Consider the following 25,118-nt stretch of genomic DNA (forward strand, 5'->3'; position numbering starts at 1 on the left):
CTGCACAGAGACGCCAGCTTTTGGTGCCTCCGCTCTCGCTCACACGCGTTCACACCCCCGAGGGCCGGGGGAGAGGCGTCCGCGCGCTATCGGTATTGAGATTAATAAGAAGGTGCAGAGAGTGCGAGAAGGAGGAGGGTTGATTGACGTGGAGGGGCTGGCGAGAGTCAGTCACTCCCAGGCGCGGAGGGGTGGGGTGAGGGGGAGAAGGCGGAGCTCCAGCGCCGCGCCTTGGCCCCACCTCCGGGGCGCCGCGTTGTGTCGTGGTGCGCGTGCGCGCGCGGCTGCCAGCTCTCTTACCCATTTTCTCCTTTACCCTTGCTGTTTCCTTACTCGCTTTTCTTGGCTTGACTGACGAGTAGAGCCGGAGAGGCTGGTAGGTTATCAAAAAGCCACAGCCGCAAAGCTATGGGGGTGGCGGGAAGACACTGGTGATCCCGCCTCCCCCGGTGTTCGTGCCCGGACTTGGCGCTGTTTACTGCCCGCTCGCCGGAGGCGGCCTGACCGCGAAGCCCAGCGCTGGTCTGAGTGGCGAATGGGACGCCAGGTGAGGTGACCGAAGTGACCTGAAGGAAGAAAATGTTTCCTGACACCTTCAGTGGTTTAATTTTTTTTTTTTTAGCGTATAACGCCTGTAAGTTACATAGCGAGGGGTACATAAAAGAACCTGTGACGCTCTACGATAATCCCGTCCTGTTTATTTTCTGAGACTCCCCTCTCACGGTAGAAGTACATTTGTTTGGCCGTGCCAGTTACAGAATGAAAACGGCAAAATGTAAACTAGGAATAGTAATGTTTACTTGGCGAATGTGGCCTTGACATCTGAAGTTTATGGGGTTTAATTTTGTTTTCGTGGGTCAGCTTCGGCTTTTACCACGAGCAGTCCAAAAACAAATTATACCAGCTCTAGAGGCAGAATACTGCTGTTGCAGTTTTGCATAATCTCTTTCCCAACGCATGCCCCGGGCTTGCGTACTTACCAGTGTTGGTCAAGGGTATATTAGCAGTGTTCAGGATTTCCCCCCCCTCCCCACAGGGGTGTTGTTTAGCACACCAAGCACGTGGTGTTGGTTGCAGTTAATCTTAGGCCCTATTATTGAACGTGAAAGGCCTTCATCTCTTGGGGGGGAAAGTTGCGGTAAAAATGCAAATCATCATTTAGCTAGAACGGATAAGTTATTGAAAGAGTCCACCAGAAGAACAGTTGCATCATTTTCATCTTTGTCACCCGGAAGTGTGAGTGAGTAATTGGAGAAGCCCCTCAAGACATGGAAGACCACAGGCTACTTTGTTTCCCCGCCCCCCCCTCCGTTAAGTTTCCATTTCCCTCCCTAGCAATATCACCCCCTTACCAGCTTCTGCAATGGATCTGAAAATGGCCATAATCCTAGAAGAAGTCCCACTTATTCCTAACTATCTTGATTCTAGGCTCACGTATAATGAATAATCACCTTTGGCTTTGTAAGCAACAAAGCCAAACAAGTCACTGCAGGAGCCCAGAATAGGAAACCTGCCCCAGTGGCATCTTGCCACGGCATTTCTCCTTGGCGCAGAAACACTTGCCCCACGGAGAAATACTACCAAATGTTGAAGAAAAGAGGAAAATAAACACCTGAAATATATAAATCAGATGATGGGATATCCTCACACATTTAAGCTTCTTCAAATACCTGTAAGTATATAGATTCCTAGCTATTCATCCATATACCATAAACAAACATCTCTGGAGGGTGTATTATATTCCAGACATTGTATTTAGCATCAGAGACACAAAAATAAGCATATGTAGTCCCTATTCTTAAGTAGCTCACAGCCGTTGTAGGGGAAACAGACCCATAAACAGGATATTCTCAGAGAACAAACCAGAAACGAAAGTATGAAAGGTAACAAAATTAATAGTCACAATGATGCCCAGGAGGATAAAGCTGATGGCACTAGCAATTTCACTTGAGCCACGTGATACCTGCCAATCTCACAGGCCGAGTAGCTGTAGTGACTGGGGTGAGGAAGGAGGAGAGAGCCTCTGTGGATGTTAAAGAAGCACAAATGAACGGTGCGGTTTGCTGGTCCTGAAGCTCATGTTTATATAGGCCATGTTCATTGTTGGCCTTTAAATTTTAAGTACTAAATGCGTCACAATCCATTGAATAATTATAATTGTGACATTCAGAGTTAAGAATAGTGGATTTTATTATAAAAAGTCAGTTGAATGCAGGTTAAGTTTAAATAATCTCTACTCTCTGGGTTGTTCTCTTTACACCATAGAAAATAGATTGACTCACTAAAAACAGGAAAGGAATATTTTCATATATTAATGAGTATAACCGTATCATCAAAAAATAGCTTGTTATTTTTCTCATTTGCAAGGAGATTGACGTTAAAGAAATAATAATTTTTAAATAGTTGGCCCTGTACAAATGCTGAGAAATTAAGTCTTTGCTGATATTTTTTAAACTCCCTCATAAGACTCCAATTCAAAGACATTCCAACAACAAAAGAGTAGCACTTAAGTAGTTTTTAAAAAGTAGTTTTATAGTAGATCAAAGTTTGCAACAGAATAGTAACTTGATTTTGATAGCTTATTTCATGGGACTTTTTCATGTTTGACAGATATTGCAATGTTTAAATTAAGAGTAAAAAAGAAAACAATTCTATGAAAGAGAAAGTATAGAAAAAAAGTAAAGAGCTGATTTTGAACATTGCATTTTTAGGGAACTGAAAGAGAAAGAGGCATATACTGAAAAAAATTTTTTAAATAAAATAACTCAATAAGAAAATATCTCTTTAAAGAAGCGATTTATCCAAGTAAAAACTTCTGGGTTACGTAAGGTCTTTTTGAACAAAATGGTTTAATAGCAGCACTGTGTAGGTACAACTTGTTCTGAAAACACTTATGTTTATTTGCATCATTACAGAATTGTTTCATTACTTCTCAAAAAAAAAAAAGTACTTGATGTTCTAGTGACCACCTGCGTCTTTTTCAAATTAGCAATTAATATTTTATCTGAGTAAATCTGATCTCTCCATGTTTTTTCTGTTGGTAGCACAGGTAGCTAGACTTATAAGATCCCTTGTAACTATGTTCCTTTGTCTGTTTTCTGAAATTCTGTTGAGCAGCTTGCTCAAAAGGCAAAGATTTAAATTTTGTAATTTAAGAACTTTATTACTATTTTATAGAGAAACAAATTTGATTTTACTGATTTTAGTACACACTTTTATACTAATAGCTACAAAGCTTTTCAAAAAAAGTGTTACATTTAAATTATTTAGTAATGTATAATTAATAAAATAATTAAGGGCTTCTCTGGTGGCGCAGTGGTTGAGAGTCCACCTGCCAATGCAGGGGACACGAGTTCGTGCCCCGGTCCGGGAGGATCCCACATACCGCAGAGCGGCTGGGCCCGTGAGCCATGGCCGCTGAGCCTGCGCGTCCGGAGCCTGTGCTCCACAACGGGAGAGGCCGCAACAGTGAGAGGCCCACGTACCGCAAAAAGTAATAATAATAATAATTAAGTGTAATTTACCTGATATTCATTAGTACAACTTTTAAATAGGTATTAATCAATATGATCTTGAATTTTTACTTCCCAGACCTCCTGACAGGGTCTCCAAACTATATTCCAATGACATATTCTACCTTTTACTGAAGTACATTCCTCTCCAACTTCCCATCTTTACTCATCTTATTCCTCTTCCTCTCTGCCCCTCTATCCCCATTTCTAATATTTTTTGAGGTACCAATATACCATGGGTATATTCATCCTAGAAAGGTGCCTTTACTCATTGCCTCCACCCCTCTTCCGGTCCATCAACTCTCTGTTTCCATCAACGTCCCATTTGTTCCTTTCTCTAGAATGACTGTGGATGACACCAAGGACAATTCCACTCTCTTGGCCAAAGATAAACATTTTCCACCATTTTTAATAGTGTGCCATATGATATGCTTATCCTAGATAAAATGACAAAGTAGGCAAAGTTCATTTTGGTGTCCTCCTCTCTGTTCTTTCTACACTCCCAGTCTCCAGTCCCTTGAGAACATTCAGAATCTCCACTCCAACCCCATCTACATCAGCACCATTCTTTCTAGTACTTCCCTACATTCCAAAAATGTTCTAGAAGGTAAGTACCACCACCACAAATAAATATCTAGCGCTACAATTTTTCAAGGATTTGGAGGCACCTGGCATACTAGCCAATAATAAAATCAATTATTTTAATGTTGTACTCCAGTGATCTTCATGGGGCCTTCAGAGTTATGCTTCAGAAGCCATCTAGGGTACACAGAGAGGACCAGATAGGTGGATCTCAACTAGAAAGCCTCTGTTTTACATATTGACCATCTAAATTGACTGCATTAGAATTTTCCTTTTTTCATTTTCGTGGTTCCATGAACCATACTCCTTTTCTTTGGGGAAACTATTCCTTTCTGTACTATAAACAGGTGAGTCTAGTGGCAGTTGCAGCTCAAGAGAGTCCCCCAACTTCTTGACTACAGGGTGGACATATGACTCAAGCAAAAGCAAGCAGACTTCTTCCCCAGAATGTTTTCAGATAGAACTAAGGGAAGAAGGGCTAGTTCACCATAGTGGTAGTCTGAGGCAAGAAAGAAGGAAAGAAAAAGGAAGCCTTGAGAGTAGCCAGCAGCTACATTCTGCCTTGTGTAGAGTGAATCCATCACACAGAGATGAGAAGTGTAGAGAGTGAGTCCTGGTGGTGCACCAGTGTCCGGTTCCAGTCGTCCTTGGGGTCCAACTGCACATAGTGTAGTTAAATTAACTAGTAAATTCTCTTCAGATAAGTAACTTGAGTTAGACCTCTGCAACCAAACATCCTGACTAATACGTTGTGTTTCTGCATGAAAGGTCTTTCAAAGAAGGCTAACTGCTGCTAAATAAGTCTGAAAATTACTGAACTACAACAGGACAGTATTATTGTTTGAATTGTAGTCTTCAAGCGTTGAAGGTCACCTGGTCTTACTTCCTCATCTTCCACATGAGGAACCTAAAGCAAAGTGACTTGCTGAATATCACCCAGGCAGTCAATGGCAAGTCATTGGGTGATATTTCTAGATATCTAGTTCAGTTCTCTTCATTATACTACCCTGTCATCTTAGTCTAATTCTCCCCAGTGGTATTTTTAAGAGGCAGTTACTCAGAGATACAACTGTAACTTAAAAGTATAAATCACAACAATGGCAATTTCAGACACTGCTTAGTGAGAAGATAGTTGGTGGCATAAGATGAGGCCATAATAGACCCGTTTTCCTCTTTGAGACTTCCATATATTTTTCTTATTGGAGCCAAGCACACTCTTGAAGTCTTAGATAGTCATATTTCCAGGTTTTAACTACCATCTTTATGCTTGTAACTCCCAGATCTACATCTCCAACTTAGGGTTCTTGCCACACATTCATATCTATATTGTCAATTTCCTCCTAGGTATTTCCATTTGGGCAGTCTTCATATGTCAAGATTAGTATGTCTAAAACTGAGCTCATTGTCTTTCCTCCAAAATCTTTTCCTGGCCTTGTGTGACCCTCTCTCATTAAAAATGGTACCACCATGCTAATGGCCCTGTAATCATGTACATAGTCACCCAATGCAGAATCCTAGAAAGCATCCTTAACTTTTCTTCCCATCCTCCCCATGATCTACCAATGGACCTACTAAATATTTTCATTACTCTAGTCCCTCCATCCCAATGCACTGCTAATGTCTTAAGTTAGCCTGTCATCTCTTACCTGAGCTTTTGCATTTTGTCTATTAATGTACCCCTACTAAGTATAATCCCAGCATCCTCCAAGAATATATGCTATTCATGTGACTCTGCTCTTTAAAATCTTTCAGTGACTTCCTGTAATTGATAAACTAAAACCTAATTTCACAAGCATATCGGTCCCTTAATGATGTGCCTCTCACTTACCATCACCATCTGCAGCCACTTGACCATCTCTCTCACCCCTGGCCTTTAGTGAACTATTGCCATTTCTGAAACAGGACATGCTCTCTTATGTATCTTTTTTTTAATTAATTAATTTTATTTATTTATTTTTGGCTGCATTGCATCTTTGTTGCTGCACGCAGGCTTTCTCTAGTTGCAGCGAGCAGGGGCTACTCTTCGTTGCGGTCCGTGGGCTCCTCATTGCAGTGGCTTCTCTTGTTGCAGAGCACGGGCTCTAGGCACGCAGGCTTCAGTAGTTGCAGCACGCACGCTCAGTAGTTGTGGCTTACGGGGCTCTAGAGCGCAGGCTCAGTAGTTGTGGTGCACAGGCCTAGCTGCTCTGGGCATGTGGGATCTTCCCAGACCAGGGCTCAAACCTGTGTCCCCTGCATTGGCAGGTGGACTCCCAACCACTGTGCCACCAGGGAAGCCCTCTCTTAGGTATCTTTGCACATGATATTTCCTCAGTGTGGTGTGCTCTTTCCTATTTTGTCCTCCTCTTGAAATCACCCTTCATGATTTAGCTCAAGCATCCCTTCCTTTGTCAAGCCTTCTCTAAAAGCCCCAGTGTGTACTTCCTTAGCACACTATGCTCACCTCTATTACAATAAATGTGATTAAATTAAGTAGTAAATTCTCTTCTACATCTAAACTAATTTGAGTTAGACCTCTACAACCAAAACATCTGAACGAATACATGGCGTTTCTGCATGAAAGTTCTTTCAAAGAAGGCTAACTACTGTTAAAATAAAATTGGAAATCACTGAACTAAACGACAATAAGGCATTATTATTGGTTGAATTGTAATCTTTTAAAAAAAGCATCCCATTTGTGGAGGTCAACTAGAAAACCTCCCCCCTCTGGGTGAATGCAGTCTGTCAGAGCACAGCCCCCACTCGACTCTTGGCCAGATGTTTTATGCAATATGCAAACTGAACAACACTATCACAGTGTACTGCAATTATCCATGTAAGTACACGTCTGTCGTTCACGTCCTAGACTGCAAGCTCTGTCTTTACCCCTAGTACATCACAGCATCACAGAGTGTCTGACATATAATGCTCAAGGAACATTTGTTTAATTCATTAATTAATAGTAGCACTTCTCAAATCATACCATGTGTCTTAATTTACTAGCAATTAGCTGCTAGTAAAAGAAATCAGAAATAATAGTCACAAACAAAATAAATTTCATTTTTCTCTCACATAAAAGAAGTCTGGAAATAGTCAATTCAGGGCTGATATGGCACATCCATTGTCAGCAGGAACCCATCTCCTTCTCTCTTTGGCTTTGCTGTCTTTAGAACATGCCTTTCTTTCCTGCCTAATCGTCCAATATGGCTGCCAGGGCCACCTGATATGGTTGTGCAGTTTGTTTACTGCAAAGGCACCCAACCAAGAAGTGAGTGGTGCATCTATGCAGAGGAGGAACTTTTTCTAATTCATCTGCTAGGATGGGTGCTTCTTTCTATCAGAGAGATTATGGCCGTTGGGATCCCAACTATCCTATCCATTTTCCTGGCAGGGCAAAAATTATCCCCACTCCTAAGCATTGTCCTGGAAGGCCCACCCAAAAAATATTTGGTTCGACTTCATTGGCCAAAACTTAATGAGAGGACACAAATAGCTGAAAGGGAAGCTGGGAAATAGTGTTTTAGTTAAACACACTGACACCAGAAATAAACTACTGGGCAGCCTCAGTATAGGTACAGCATATATACAATCCATCACCTCAACATTGACTGGATTGTGGATGAGTGCAAAGAAATAGAGTTAAAGCATTGTATTGAGTTTCATAACTAGTTTTAACTCTAGCAAACTTCTAATTATGTTTACCTAAATTAAAGCAAGATACTTTCACCAAAACTTTCATGCTCTGTTTTTAGAAACCAATAATTAATCTCTCTCTCTCTCTCTCTCTCAAAGGTCAGTAAACACGATCTATATTTAAATTCTCAGTCGTCAAGTAGAAGGACGCCATTACTCTTTGCAAACCAAACAAACAAAAAACTCCTCTTAAGAGGGTCATTCTCCTAACCCAGATACCATTGAAATTTTAGGACTCTGTTTTATATTCATACCCATATTTGTAAGCCACTGGTAGTAAAGACTCTCTACTGCCTTTTTTTCAAGGATCTTTATAACCTCAAACACCGTTCCAAATTTAGCACATTTACACTTCACTCACTTTAGGTTCCATCCAAACTTGTTCTCTACATACGCTCTGACTTTCCCACTATATCTTTGTTCACATTGTTCTTGGCCTACACTTCTCAACCTTTCATTTGCACACGATCAAAAGAATCACTTCTTTCAAGCACCATCTCCAATGCTCCTTCATTCATAAAGCCTTCTGGATCCCTCTCCACCTCTACCCTCGCCCAACCAGATATACCTTCCTCCCCATCTGAACACCCACAGCACTTTGAGAGAGGAGACTCTGGCATGTTAACTTGGTGTAGTAGAAGTCTTGCAGCTTTTGGAGTAATACCATTCTGGGTACAAATTCTGGCTCTGCCATTTACTATATGATTCCAGGCAAATTGCTCAACTTCATCTGAAACATAAGTATAATATGTACTTGCAGGGTTGGCATGAAAACAAGTAAAATAGTAAATGTTAATCTTGACAAGAGTAGACAATATTTCTTGACGAAATTAATAAATATAGTATACAGGTTTGTGCTGACTTGTGTTAACACTGAATTTTTCAAAGGTATTTTCAAGGAGCAACTACTGTGCTTTCTTTCATAAGATTTTATCTAAAGTAAAAAAAGAAAAAAAAACATAAAAACAAAACACTGACATAATTAAAAGACATAACCACAAGTTGAAAATACTTAAAGCATGTGTTTAATTCATAAATCTCTTCACAAATAATCTCTAGGTAACCATAGCCTGAAAACTTGTAGAAATACACATGTCTGTTTGCACTGGGTTGGGAGGCAGGCATGATGTGTTCTGCTTCCAATTCTGTCATTACATAGTTTTACTACCTTTGGCAATTTGCCAGGATTTTCATTTCACAGCTTCTTTGTCTATCAAAAACAGGGGAACAAAAACAGGATATTACATACCCTAAACAACTTGAAGATGAAGATAGCCAAGTGAAAATATTATGAGAAATAAAAATAACAAAAAATGCTATATATTAAGTCTTGTAATTATGTTATTATAATAAGACAAATACATGGTTTTTAAAAGTATGTCTCTTTTGGCTCTCTTCCTGCGATGAATTTCTTTATTATCAGCTAAAATGACTTGCTTGCTGACAGCACACCCTAAGCAGTTCCCCAGAACCAACCTACCCACCTACCTTACTTTTTTCTTCCTCCTTCCTTCCTTCCTTTAATAGCACAGGATTTACAATTGCCTGATAAATTAATGTTTTTACCTGACCAACCCTTCTGGTGGATGGAAGAAGATTACATGCTAATGCCTGGGTTGACCCACATAACTGCTTTACCAAAAATACCAAATGTCACCGTGTTCTCTGGCTAAAAGCACTGAGGAAGGACATGCTTTTCTGTTTTCCTTGTTCTTGTTTTTCAGGGCAACCTGCAGTTCTGTGTGGCAAGCATGAGTTAGGGATTGAAATCCGAGAATGATTATATGACATCAACTCAGGCTTTACACTGTTACGTGAATCTGTTGATAAAGTTATGGTCAGTTGCTATAGGGATGATTTTTCAGATGAGAAATTTCCATGAAATTTCAAATTTCCAAAAGAATAAAGATGTTCAACCTTTGGATTTATTTTCGTTGGTATTTTTATTGTGTACTTTTAAATTAAAATATCAGCCCATTCAATAGAGAAGTAGAAGTGCCTAAAGAAACCAAGAAGTGGGAAGACAGTGTACGTTTATCAAGATTTCACTGTCTGCCACATTACTCTGAAAGCATGCATGGTACCATAATTTCCCTGAAGGATTGTTAAGAATTGATATTTCGTGTTCTCTAAACATTCCATTTGAAGCTTTTTTTTTTTTGACTGCACTCCAAGGCTTGTGGGATCTTGGGATCGAACAGGGTGCCCTCTGCAATGAAAGCAGGGAGTCTTAACCACTGGGCAGCCGGGGAATTCTGTGAAGCATTTTTGTATTTCTTTCAGAAACCAAGGACATTTTGGGGGGATTTTTCCCTGTCAACGAAGGACATTTATCATATAGCCTCTAAATATATGTCCCATACTGTGCTACAGAGACTGTTGAACTAGCTACACTATTTGGGCTGAGGCCCAAGTCAGGGATTCTTTCCCACAGAAATGAAAATGGCCAGTTGGCTGACTTACCCTGCGGCACGTGAGAAGCTGGATCAGCAAGATAGAGAACGGTGGACAGGCAGGGACAGGTGGGACAGAGAGAGGATGGCAGTCCACGTCCTCACGATGAGAGGCACTGAGGAAGCTCTGCCCAGATGTCCAGCTAACATCTCGGAGCTAGAAATACAGTCTTCTCCATCTGATGTGAGAAAGAACGTGCGGAGCTGCTCTTTAGATCCCAGCAGCCCTTCGCATCTTGTTAATATGGCTAAGTTCTCTCCTTATTTAACACTGTCAATTTTTTATGACCCTGACTTGTTGAAGGAGCCAGGACAATTGTTCTGGTTTGTCTAAAGCTTCCTTGTGTTCTCATTGAGTTTGTTCCACTATCCCCTGTGTTTTTTGTAAACCGAATGTTACATCCAAAAGTTTATTGGATTGAAATTAAACATTTTTGGCTCGACTACAGCACAGGTACATTCAGTGTGTCTTGTTACCTCCCATCGGGAGACACATACTACCTGGTTGACTCACAAGAAATGACAATGAATCTGGACCCTGGACTAGAGTGATTACAGTTGTCTCCCCCAGAAATCTAGCTCAATGACATTTTGCCTGTAGAGACCTAATAACTATTTGGTAAAATATAGACTTCTGTATTGTTTTTGCCCTTAAGGACTTTCTACGTTAGTTAAGCCTTAAGTTGGTTTTAGAACCCATTATCTGAGTGTTTTGTTTTGTTTTTATTTTGATGGTAGACTTACCTTCACGATTAAGTTTTACTTGGTATGTTATTAAGATTGGTTTTCATAAACCATCTTGTGCAGTAAACTGTGGCCCAGAAGCACACTGTATGGCAGGGCCAATAAACTAGATGTTAAAATTTTTCAACAGATATTCCACTCATTAAATAATTTGCAGTTTGAAATTTAAAACATGTAATCTAAAATAACTCTTGAAATGTCAAACACTGGGTTTTTTTTAACTGCTGATATACCTACACAAAACAAATTCAATGAACTTCCACCAGCTGACCTTTAAAATAATCATCAGTTAAAGGAATAATGCTCTTTTCTGCGTCAGGGATAATCTTGTTATTTGTGTTTTTTCTAGAATTATTCTCCACTTTTGAATTTAGGTTGTCTATATTGGTGGCCTAATCCCCCAAAATAACCAAGAAAGCACAATATTTCTAATATTTCAAATAATCTAATTTCTTCCTATCGACTTTCCATATATAATATTACATTCCTTCTGTATCTACACTGTGCAGTTTTTCTATAAACAACTTTCAGATTTAACTATTTTGACTGAATGGACACACCAAATCTGGTTTGTTTTGTTTTTTTCTTGGACAGATTTTTGTTTTTGAAATAGATCAATCTTTTTTTTTTTTTTTTTTTGCGGTACGCGGGCCTCTCACTGCTGTGGCCTCTCCCGTTGCAGAGCACAGGCTCTGGACGCGCAGGCTCAGCGGCCATGGCTCACGGGCCCAGCCGCTCCGCGGCATGTGGGATCTTCCCGGACCGGGCACGAACCCGCGTCCCCTGCATCGGCAGGCGGACTCTCAACCACTGTGCCACCAGGTAAGCCCTAGATCAATCGTTTGATGTGTAGAGAGCCTCTATGTCACCTTTCAGCTCTAAAATGACTCATGCTCATCTCACATTACAATTTGTGTTCTTTTGTTAACCTTTTCGGTTCCTTCCTTCTATTAACCTGAACTTAAAAGTTCTAATTTCGACATCTTTAAGACAATCACTACACAAAACTTTTTCCTATTGCTTGTTATAATTTCTGAAAATTAACCATGGGGAGTCAGTCTTTTGAAAATAAAAACTTCTGTAAAATATATTAAAATATATATCATCCTAAATTAGTGTGTCCCAACACCTGCTATGCAGAACACTATTTCCTTGAGATTCTCAGGGTATAGGGACCAAGGAGATTCTGTGGTCAAATATATACAGGAAATGCTACACACTGTACTTCTCTTGAAAACTCACAATATTCTTAAGTTTAACAAAAAAATTGAAAAGTCCTACCTACAGAAACATGTTTTACTTCATTTACCCCAGTGTTTTCTCTGATATATTGACCACAGAACTCTATTTACTTAACATCCATAAATGTCTCCAAGTAGAGCATAGCTGGGGAAACACTACCTGAACCTATAATCAGCAAACATTTGCTTAAGAATCATTGAACTAGAAAGCTGGAAATCTTGTGTTATTGATCATGTATCTTAAAGTTTTTCAGATTAAAAAATAGACCTTTAAGAGTTAAATGACTTGGCTTAAAAAATAAAGCCAAGATCAGAATCCATATTTCGTTCCCATCTGATTCCTGGGAACTCAAAACAATACAATTCTATAATTCCCTAATTGAAATTAAAAAATTATTTGGTCAAAGTTCTGTAGAACTATAGAGCACATAGAAGAGACCTCTTCAGTTGGGTTGCTGTGATCCCATAAGATGTTACGGGAAAGGGAGTGTGAGTTTTTGTAAATTTTGTTTGTTTTTTGTTTATAAAAATGGGGTCAATCCATAAGTAATGCTTTGAATCTACTTTTTTCACTTGATTCTATATTGTTAATATATTTTCATGACATTAAATATAATCCTAGAGTACAGTTCTCAACCCCATCAAACCCAACACTCCCCTTTCATAGCAAATATTTTGTAATACTTTATTATCCTTAGATGACATGCATAGATAATATATTGTATATACATAAACAATTTATAAGAAAGATAATGCCTTAGCTGTGATGTATAGGATAATTAAAAGCAAAGCAATTTATAATGAAATAATATATGAGATGCTCAGGCATGACTTCATTGGAAGGCAGAGTGAAAAAGTTAGATGTTTGTACCTATAAGTAGCTTTGTTTTTTTTAATTTATTTTTTATTTCGGTAACACTAGTTTATAATACTGTATAAGTTTCATGTATACAAAGTTATATTTCTGCTTGTGTATACACTACAGTGTACTCACCACCAAAAATATAGTTTCTGTCTGTCACCATACGGTTGATCCCTTTTACCCATTTCGCCTTCCCTTCCCCCCCCTTCCCCTCTCGTATCCATTACTCTGTTCTCTGTATCTGCATGTTTGTTGTTGTTTGGTTTTGACTTGTTTCATTTTTGGTTTTGTTTATTTGTTTGTTTTCTATTCCACATAGGAGTGAAATCATATGATATTTGTCTTTCTCCTGTAGTTTGAATGCAAATGTCGTGACTACAAAAGCAGACTGATAGACAGACGTGGTGATTTGTCATAGGAGTGACACTGGCAGGAGTCACATGATTTTACCAAGATGATGAACTGCTCTGGGTAAAATTCCAAGCAAAACAAAATACGTTCTTTCTGTTATTTACATAATAACTGCAGTCCTAGAAAAGTTATATTAAAAACCATGAAAAAAACAATTTATGCTTTAGGTAAAATGGAGTTGAGGTCTCGGTTCAGATCATATACATGGATTTTTTACCTACATGAATGTCTAGAGGGACATACGAAAATCACATAGGATGCAAGGGCATGCATCCTTTTAAGTGCAGAACTTTCCTGAGGATTTCAGAACATCTAGCATCTCCAGCCCCTGTCCACTAATCCAAAGTATCACTTCCCACTGCTACTCATGTGATTATGATGTCCAAAATCCTTCCCTACAAATTCTCAAAATGCCCTCACCCATGAGGGGGTACATACTAATTAAGGATTGCTATTGTAGAATGTGTTTTAAAGATTGCTTAACATTCTATTGAGTGGATTACCAACTCTTCACTAAATTCAAGGACACAGTCTGCTTAAATTACCAAATAATCACAATTATTATTCTACCAACTGAGAGCACACGATGTCCCAGACATTTTATTTGCATTTGGTTATTTAACCTTTACAATTGCCATATTAAGAGGTATTATTTTCCCCATTTTACAGATGAGAAACCTGAGGCTCAAAGATATCAAGTAACTTTCTTCAAGGGAGCCAGGATCCAAATCCAGGTCTTTTTGATGTATAAGTGCATATACTTAGCCACAACAATATACTGTCAGATGTAGTTTGTATTACTTCTTAGAGTAGCCATTCTCTTTCTGTTCAATTCTTTTCTTACCTTCTGATTCAGCTTCTCTTCATAATTGCCTTTCCTTTCTGATCTTTCTGGAACAATTCTTTTCTGGAAACAAGAGGCTGTTCTGCAGTCCCTCCTTCCCCTGCCTTTTAAAGTGGAGATCTGTGTTAGATTTGGATCCACTACAATTGGTTCTAATTAATGTCCCTACCTTCAGGCTGTCTCTGAATAAATGACTCAATGTAACTGAGCAAATTCAATTTTTAAAGGAACTTGAGGATTTTTAACCTGAACTAACACATCCAGGGAGTATTCTATTACATGTTCATTGCTTATTTTTCCTCACCAGCCATTCATTTTTTAAATGACTAGATGGTTGCTTTCACTCCCCGACTATTGTCATATGAAATACTATTTCAGTGGCTATGAATGACCTCCTCATTAGTGGAGTGTTTTTTTCCTCCATTACTAGAGTGGAAGTAATTTGAGGACAGAGAACGTATGCAACTATGTTTCTACTATGTTATATTGTAATGCTTGTACCTAATAAATTCACAGTAAATATCTATTGAGTGATGACATGAAGCTCAATTCAGTCTAATTTAGCACAATAATTATAAGCTGAGCATGAATAGACTTCCTCACTTAGATCCTTGGTATTTTGTTTTCCACACCTATAAAATGAGCTGAATTCCTAGAACTGTTACTAAGACACATGAGGTATTTGTGTGTTGCTGGAACTATACTAGCACTAGGGGGAATTTGAGAAGAGTAGCTTCCTTTCCCCCTCTATCTTTTCCCTACAGTCCCCTTCCCTTCACAGAGTACTTTGAGCCAAAGTGTTCAGGATTCAAATTTTGGACTTGTGTACATACAGAGTATTTTTTCTTTGTGTGTGACATGCGTATGGAATTTGGTGGGATATATGGACACAATTAACAAACTTTTAGCTTTCTATTGTTATTATTTTAAAAGATATAGAGCACATTTCCCTAATTAGGAATGAAAGAAGACTCTAGAGCATATAGTACCCTCACTGTATGGACTAACTTTCTCATTATACTGCACTGTATGTATCTCTTGAGAGAATATTCAGCTTATTATGTTGTGGTACAGTCTGAAGGGCCAGGCTTTTCTTGTTGATAATTGTCAAGGCAAGAAGCTAGGTCTCAGACAGGAAAGTTTGATTGAGTGGGTGCGCCCAAAACAGATATGAAATGAAATTTGATCTCCAAAGATCAGGGAGTCAGAATGTTTGGAAATGTACTCTTCATAATTAATATTAAAGATGGCACCCTGGGCTTCCCTGGTGGCGCAGTGGTTGAGAGTCCGCCTGCCGATGCAGGGGACACGGGTTCGTGCTCCGGTCCGGGAAGATCCCACATGCCACGGAGCGGCTGGGCCCGTGAGCCATGGCCGCTGAGCCTGCGCGTCCGGAGCCTGTGCTCCACAACGGGAGAGGCCGCAATAGTGAGAGGCCCGCGTACCGCAAAAAAAAAAAAAAAATGGCTCCCTGATCCCCCATATGGGAAACAAGAAGGACGGACACAGATAAGACCTGTTTGTGTTTTTTGTCTTTTTTCCACTCCAGGTTAACACATGAGCTTTGGAGGCAAGGTATAACTTCAACCCAGATTTTCCAAATTCATGCTGTTATTTAGCTTTATTTACCTTTTGTTATCCTCCAATCTTTAATAAACTATTTTAGCTGGATTACAGAAAATGAAGGGGTCATTTGTCCTTGCTTGGACCAGACTGCCAAAAGGAGACTCTTCACCCCATCCTCCACCCTCAGCATGGCTGTCTCAATGGCAATCAGTTTAAAGACTCCAATGGCCATGGAAAGGCAGGGGAAACAGGCAGGGCCATGCGGTCTAACCGTCTCCTGATCATCTGGAAATTCTTCTAATGCTGAACTTGGAAGATCGAGGTTATATTTTTGTAAAGCAAAACAGAATCCAAGTACATATGACTCATTGCTCTATCCTCAGAGCCTTCCTAGTACATGGTGCTCACTAAGAATTTGTATAATAAATAATGAGCCAGCATATACTTACTGAGCTTTGTCTTTCTATGTGCCTATCACTGTGTTTCATAGCCAGCATCTAAACGGCAGTGCAGGCAACTTTTACTCCGGTTCAACTCAGTACCCTTTGAGTACCTTCTATGAGCAAGGAACTGAGTCAGCTGCTCTGGGAGACACAAGTATGAATAAAGTATGTCATCTTGCTTTAAGGAGCTAAGAATCTAGTGGTGGAGATAGACACAGACCTAAATAACTCTTTCTTTAACGTGTAACCTCAGGGAGGTCTCAAGTTCCCTAACTCATTACCTTTCTCTCTTTTTGTAAGCATTTTTCAACTTCTTTTTCCCTTAAGAACACTCGTGCTTTTGTGCTTCATCTTCCTTGCCTTTTTCACTCCCTTGGCACCATTCTTATGTTCTTTCCTATCAACAATTCTTATTGTTCTAATAGCTCCCTCCTCCCTTTACTTAAGCAAGCTTTGAGCATATCCTTCTTGACTGGAGAAAAGACTTCCCTGGAGGCTTTCTTTGATTATCTTTCAAGTTTCGTTTCTTTTCATTTTTATTTTTTAAAGTTTTTCTGTACTGCAAGTTGGCAATTCTTAACTTCTGGTAGAATAGCCTTCTGTATATTTTCTTTTTTTTTTTTTTTTTGCGGTACGCGGGCCTCTCACTGTTGTGGCCTCTCCCGTGGTGGAGCACAGGCTCTGGACGCACAGGCTTAGCGGCCATGGCTCATGGGCCCAGCCACTCCACAGCATGTGGGATCTTCCCGGGCCGGGGCACGAACCAGTGTCCCCTGCATCGGCAGGCGGACTCTCAACCACTACAAATATACAGAAGGTATATATACACCTTCTGTATATTTTCTCCAGAAGATCTTTAGGAAATGTTTTATTAGTAAAGTGAAAAATCTGTACCTAGTGTGTTTCTCTCCCCCATCCTCCCTTAACACATAATATATTACAGAAGCTGGTTAAAATTCTTCATGGTGAATGTATGCATGCTGTCTATTATAAACAATGTTGCCTCATTAAAATCGGATGAGACAATAAAAATCATTATCTGAATTGTGTAGCAAAGATCCAACAAGATGAATTAAGGCAAAAAATATAATGCCATTCTAAACCTCACCAGTTTTTTCTAATTTTAGTGAAAGAAGAAAAATGAAATACTACTTTGCATTTTTAAACAAATATTTTATTACTATAGTTCTGATTTTGTAGAGCAGTTTACAATTTACAAAACTGTTTGATGTACTAGCAGCTCATTTGATCTTTAAAACCACATTGTTTTGAAAAAATCAGAGTTATGTCACAACTGTCATTTTTAGTAGATAAGAAAACCCAGAGATGCCAAATGACATCTTTAAACTCACAAGATCTGCTTATATGCGGCAGATCTAGATCTCAAATACAAGCATTCTAACCTTTAGAACATGATTCTTCTACATCTTAATGCTATACATTATTTCATAAGGCTATTTATATTTACGTTTAAATGAGATTTTAATTATGTCGAAATTTCTGAATCACAACCTCTATTGTAGAAATATTTTTCACTAAACACTTGTGTAGCAAATTAATATAGATTGTGTGGTTATCTAGTAGGACAAAACATTTCATCCTTTAGAATCCAGACTTTTTAGCAACTACTAACGCAGAGAGTGCTTCCTGAAGCACAGGAGCTGGAGGAACCCAGGAGACAGACTCTATAGGTCTAAATAATTGCCCTGAATCCAAAGAGAGCTCTCTAATGAACTATATTTTGAAGACTGCATGAGAGTGAGAACACTTACCCAATTGTCTATGTCAATGAATTAGCACCAATTATCAAAATTTTGGAGAGTTAGGGGGCTATTATAGTATTAAATGAATAGAACAATGATCTGACTTTTCATTCAAATGAAGTTTTGTGGAATACGATTTATATCAGTGAAACAAATGGGGCAGGTACAATTACTTGAAATCAAGATAAATGAATAGAAATCATCAGAGAGTTTTTAATTGAGATATAATTGACATAAAACATTAGTTTCAGGTGTACAACATAATGATTTTATATACACACACACACATATATATATAGCTAGATAATCACCACAATAAGTCTAGTTAGCATCCATCATCACACATAGTTACAAATTTTTCTTTTTTCTTGTGATGAGAACTTTTAAGATCTCCTCTTTTAGCACTTTCAAATATACAATACAGTATTATTAACTATAGTCACCATATTACACATTACAAACCCAGGACTTATTTATGTTATAACTGGAAATTTGTACATTTTGACCACCTTCACCCATTTTGCCTCACCCCTTACTCCCCACCTCTGGAAACCAATCTGTTCTTTGTGTCTCTGAATTTGGGGGTTTTATTTTTTCTTCTTAGATTCCACATATAAGTGAGATCTTATGGTGTTTGTCTTTCTCTGTCTAACTTATTTCACTTAACATAATGTTGTCCTAAATGGCTGGATTTCCTTTTTCTTTATGGGTAATAATATTCCATTTTGTGTATATGTATATTCTCACATCTTCCTTAACCATTCATCCATCTATGGACACTTACATTCTTTCCATGTCCTGACTACTCTAAATAATGCTGCAATGAACATGGGTGCAGATATCTTTTTGAGTTTGTATTTTTATTTCCTTCAAATAAATACCCAGAGGTGGAATTGCTGGATCGTATAGTAGTCCTATTTTCAGTTTTTTGGAGGAACTTCCATACTGTTTCCCGCAGTGGCTGCACCAACTTACATTCCTATCAATCGTGCACAAGGGTTCCTTTTTCTCCATATCCTCGCCAACACTTGTCATTTCTTGTCTTTTTGATAGTAGACATTCTAACAAGTATGAAAATGGTTTTGATTTGCATTTTCCTGATGATTAGTGATGTTGAGCACCTTTTCATATACCTGTTGTTCATCTATATGTCTTCTTTGGAAAAATGTCTATTCAGATCCCCTGCCCATTTTTTAATCAGAGGGAGGTTGTTTCTCTATTGAGTTGTACGAGTTCTTTAGATATTTTGGACATTAACCCCTTATATGAGAGAGTTTTTTAATAGAAGGATTAGATGGGAATGACAAACTAAAAGTGAAGTAAATATGAAAGATCTTAAAATGTATTACCTTCAAAAGTCTTCAGTAGTCTTGTATATGTCTAAGTCACATAAGACTAAGTCTTATAAGTCTCACAAGTACATAAGTCTCATGCACTTAGCTGCTTGTCATTCTGAAAGGCAAACTGCAAATCAGCCAATGATAAACACATTTTTAAAATCTCTTTCTTTTCCGTATGTCTCACCTAAGACCAGCTCCCAACTAACAAAAAAATTTCTTTCCAAAAATTTATTTTTAAGATAGTTGTCTGGGACTTCCCTGGTGGCGCAGTGGTTAAAAATCCACCTGCCAATGTAGGGGACACGGGTTCAAGCCCTCGTCTGGGAAGATCCCACATGCCGTGGAGCAACTAAGCCCGTGCGCCACAACTACTGAGTCTGCGAGCCAAAAGTACTGAAACCTGCACACCTAGAGCCTGTGCCGTGCAAGAAAGGGAAACCACCGCAATGAGAAGCCCGCTGGCCGCAACTAGACAAAGCCTGCGTGCATCAATGAAGACCCAACGCAGCCAATAAATAAATAAATAAATAAACTAAAAAGAAAAGAAAAGGAGTGGCAAGAAAGGCACCATATTAAAAAAAAAAAAGATGGTTGTCTAACAGCCTATGTTTACATCCTGAGTGTTTGTGAACTGGATGTGTGTCACTCGGAGTACAACAATATCAAAATCAGGTAAGTAAATTCAGTAAGGTCATTCAAGATGTGTATTAAAATCTCTATCAGCTCTTATTTCTATTATACTTTTATTTCTATGATTATACATTTGCAGACTAAGCTGTGGCATAAAGCAAAGAAAGCATTAGAACAGAAATATATCGGCATCAGTTTTTCATATAATTGAGAAAAGAGCCTGATCCATGACGCTTAAAAAATGCAACAGGCTCTGCATATACTCCTAGAATTTAATACTGGGTTTTGTTCTGGCTGCTGGAAAGTCTTTTGATTGAAAACATCTTATGAGCAGTTCACATGGGGCATATAGAATGTCTTACTCAGAAAGAAGACTAATTTGTTAATCTTGCCTTTGATGTCTATTGTACATTGCTTTGTTTTTCCTGCTCTCAGTAGTAATTTCTTGGAAGTCATAAAGGATTGTTAAGCAACTAATCATGTTGTATTTTGTATATTTATCTTAAAATTTTATCTGTTTTTTCAAATTTCATTTTGCTTTCTTTGGGAGTTAATGTCTCCTGGAAGCTTCTTTCCCTGCTATAGTACCCTAACCTGGGTACAGACCCAGGTCCTGAGTTGACTGCTTAACCAGCCAGATGTGTAATTTTGGAAGAATCTTTTCACCTCTTGGACCTCAATTTTTTACCTATAAAATAAGAAGTTTGGCCTTGATATCCTCTCAGGGTATTCCTTCTTAAATATTCACTGACCTAAAGCAGGTGTTCAAAAAAACGCATTGAAGGAATAAACATTAGCCTGTTTTTCACATGCATGTTTGGCCAGAATTATGAGGGTCTCTCAGATCCAAATGAGAGTATAAACTGGGAAAGGGGATATACTAAAGGCCTCCTTGCTGGAAATATCCAATATGTGGTATCATGAAGTTCAAGTCTAGCAATCACTAACAGGACAAGCTAAAGCCCTGTGAAGAGTGAAGACAAAATTTTGATACTGTGATTGTTTTGAAGTTTTCAACTCTTACTTTTATGGACATCAGTAGGACTGTGGAGGGGTTGGAGAGAGAGATATGTTCCTGTACCCTGCTACTTAAACACTAGAGTGAGAAGGAAATTCAACAGACCACTGATCAACTGGGAGAGGCACACAGTGTTGGCAGTCTTTGGGTAACAAGATTCTCTTGGGCTTTCACCAATTATAGAGGAGGTTTAACTCTCCAATTTCCCAGTACTTTGGAAATTTCTACTCTCTTGGGTCACCTACTATAATTTAGTGCATAGGAAAAAAAGTGCTGGATGAATAAACATGCTAACAGTGGTTATTCCTAGGGAGTGGGATTACTGGAGAGAGCCTTCCATTTTTACTTTACACACCTTAGAATTATTATATTACTTTTGTTATAAAAGTAATCCAGACATCCAGATACTTCAGGCAATGGGTATGATTCTCAGGCTGAAAAAAAACATACTTTCTTTTTTTAATTTTATTTATTTATTTATTTTTGTGGTACGCGGGCCTCTCACTGTTGTGACCTCTCCCATTGCGGAGCACAGGTTCCGGACGCGCAGGCTCAGCGGCCATGGCTCACGGGCACAGCCGCTCCGCGGCAAGTGGGATCTTCGCGGACCAGGGTACGAACCCGTGTCCCCTGCATTGGGAGGCGGACTCTCAACCACTGCGCCACCAGAGAATCCCATTTACTTTCTTTTTTTAAAATAAATTTATTTATTTTTGGCTGCGTTGGTTCTTCGTTGTTGCGCAAGGGCTTTCTCTAGTTGTGGCGAGCCGGGGCTACTCTTCATCGTGGTGGCTTCTCTTGTTGCGGAGCACAGGCTCTAGGCGCCTGGGCTTCAGTAGTTGTGGCTTGCGGGCTCTAGAGCACAGGCTCAGTGGTTGTGGCGCACAGGCTTTGTTACTCCACGGCACGTGGAATCTTCCAGGACCAGGGCTCGAACCTGTGTCCTGTGCATTGACAGGTGGATTCTTAACCACTGCGCCACCAGGGAAGTCCCTCCATTATGGTTTATCACAGGATATTGGATATATTTCCCTGTGCTATACAGTAGGACCTTGTTGTTTATCCATTCTATATATAATGGTTTGCTTCTAGTATTTCAATTTCTAAAAGAATTATTAAATAAGCATTTTATGTTGACAAAACTCTTTGATATTATTTAATTAGGTTTTCCTCATGACTACTCTTCTGGTGCTATTACCTGAGTTTTAAAAAAGTTATTAAATGAATGAATGGATGGCTGAGTAAATACTTTGCTTAAGATCCCGAAGGTAAGAAATGGCAAAGACAGGTTAAAGTTCATTGACTCTGTGTCCCCAGACTACTGTTTGGCCCCCTGAGCCCTGTTGTCTCCCCAGAACAAAGAAGTAGTACTGCAATGCTTCTTTTCCCATGGCAGTAAATAAGTGGGTCTTTTGCTGTAGTAAATGCTTGACAGGAAAAGATGAAAGAGTAAGCCAAATAAGAAATATCTACTTACTGCAGGTACAGCTTAGCATCTTGGTTATAACTTATCTATAAGAAATGTTATGGTCATCATTAGTAAGTCTTTACAGTCTTTAAATATACAAACTCACGTCTTCTCCAGTGCCAAAAAATAATTTCTCTGTGTTCTATGCCTGGGAAGAGAGAGAGAGAGGGATAGAATGAATAAAGTTAAAATGGATCTGAAATACTGAGATTTCTTTGCTATATTTTATTGAATTTCACATTTTAAAATTGAGTTGGAATTGTTCTTACTAAAAAAAATGGTATTGATGGATACACTTTGAAAAAAGAAAGGGAAAATTAAGGTTTTGGCAGTAGGTCAGTTTTTACTAAATCTATTTTCCTTTCTTTTTTTCCCTTATTACATTTTTATTGAGTCTTTTCCTGTAGTTTTTTGGGACTAAGCTAGTAGCTATAGAGGGAAACTTGTTTGTATGCACAAATGAGTTTTTTCCCCTACTTCCTTTGATGTTCATATGAATTTTTATTAAATTTCTTTGGCTTTGGATATTTACCTCTCTAGATCTTTTGTGTTCTGAACAGCATTTTCCTTTCCATCTATTGTTCATGTGAATTAGGCATTCACAGTTGCATTTACAAACCGTTGTGGAAATAAAAATTTTTCTTTGTGGCATGCAACTCTTAGAGCACAGTCCACTCTTGGTGGGTGCCAGTTATGCCTGGTACCTATCCCAGTCTAAGCACTAACACAGGTGGTTGGCTGACACCAATGTTGAATTACAGCCTTCGACTGATACAAAATCCCTATTGTTTCATAGTTCTATTTGGAAAAACAAATGTTCTTAAATGATTTGTTTTTGTTTTTTTTCTATTCCAAACTCTTTTTCTTAGCTTTATCTGCCTCTGAAATATTTGCCAGTGTTATGTCTAAGTATAATCACTGATAAATGTATATTATTATTGTGCTGACTTTACTTCCTTACTAAAATTTAAATATATTTGAGATATTATTAATACCCACTTACAATATTCTTTTGATTCTTAATATGGAACAAATCCTGCTGGATAACATTATACAAAACAGTGATTTGATTTACTAAAAGTAAACCTTAGTAATGAAAATTCCTACCCTTTGGGCTTATGAATTATTTTAAATGTCAAAATCTGCCGAGAAAAACCAACTGTATTCCCCTCCTAGGCAATTAGTTACGACCACAAACGAAGAAAAAATTGAAGTGCTTTTTAAAAAATATTGTTACAGCATTAAAAATTTATCTTGAGTTTCTAATACAGAATGCCTAATAGAAATCCCCCTGTACCAAAGATGCAACCCACTTGTAGACTTTTGTTTGGGAAAAGATCATTTAGAAATAATTGCTCTTTAGTACTGCTACATTAAGTTCTATTCTCATTTTTAATGGAATGTGGCAGATATCACTCACTTTCATGAGTGTCAAAGGAGTTTTGTGATGAAATTATTACAGTTTCTCCTGTCTTTATTAAAATCCTCAATCCCCAAGGATTACAGTGATAAACCAACTCAGTTTAGCAGGCCAGAGCTGCTCTTTCTGGTGGGTCTCCCACAAGTCTTCCCTGGTTTCCAAACTTCCTAAGCCACTTCCTTTCCCAGAATTCTCTCTGACAGTCTCGGCTCCTGGCAATGCCAAACCCCACGCAGAATCCCCTGTTGACCTTCCATTACAAACTCAGCGGTGAAATCCTCCCAAATACCAACCTTCTTTCCAGTTAGTTTGAGATTCCTCTAGGGCGGTGGCTTTCTAGTGTTTTCCCCTACAGGCAGCAGCAGTATCTCATCACCTAGGAACTTGTGAACAATGGAAATTCTCCTGTCACATGCTAGACCTACTGAATTTGAAAGGGGTGGGGCCTATTGTGTATTTTAACCAGCACTTCTGGAGATGCTGACCCACAGCCCTAGGGCAGAGATCCACTAATATCCATCTCACCCTCAGACTCTCACTTGTTTTCAGGGTAAGTGCTCAAGGAGGCTTTCATATGAAACCAATCCATCTAAACAAACAAAAACAAAAACAGTTGCCTAAACTTGGTTAACTGAAATACATTAATCTGAAGCTAATTTTCCCAAAGCTTATTACTTAATGATGACAGCTGTTAATGACCAATTTACCTAAAATTCAGCCTCCTTTGAGTATTTTTTACCACCTTATCAGTTTCCACACCTACACATTCTTCAAGTTAATAATGAAAGTTCTACTTTCATTCCAAACCTGGGATTCTCCCCACCTGGGCTTAGTCTTTTTCTCTTATTTGTTCCCATAGTGAGTTAGCAGTAGGTTTCTCCCTTGTATAATGTTATACGTATTTCTTGTGAGCAAAACGCTCTTAGTTTTCTGGTTATGTCTCATACAATGCATTATGCATATTAGACATTTGACACATGCTTGCAATGGCAGTACAGTATAATAGCTGAGAGTATAGCCTGGAGCCAAACCTTGTGTTCAGTCGCCACCCCCTTTACTTACTAGCTTTGTGACTTTGGGTATGTTTTTAAATACCACTCTATGCCTCAATCTCCTTACCTACAAAATGGGCATAATATACTAGTACTC

General features: G+C 38.7%; 1 protein-coding gene across 2 annotated transcripts in view; it reads left to right on the forward strand.

Annotated features, from left to right (window-relative positions):
* The first annotated feature begins 249 nt into the window (after positions 1-249).
* The window catches only part of MRPL1 (mitochondrial ribosomal protein L1), a 93,217-nt gene continuing 68,348 nt past the window's right edge, over positions 250-25,118 (forward strand). Inside the window, exons 1-2 of one of the 2 annotated variants that reach the window (XM_060299522.2) lie at positions 250-547; positions 19,673-20,105. The gene's annotated coding sequence lies outside the window, so the exon portion shown is untranslated. The remainder of the gene's footprint in view (positions 548-19,672; positions 20,106-25,118) is intronic. The other variant, XM_030877944.3, reaches the window with a different exon arrangement.

This window comes from Globicephala melas, chromosome 5 (genome assembly GCF_963455315.2).
Source record: "Globicephala melas chromosome 5, mGloMel1.2, whole genome shotgun sequence".
Lineage (NCBI taxonomy): Eukaryota > Metazoa > Chordata > Mammalia > Artiodactyla > Delphinidae > Globicephala > Globicephala melas.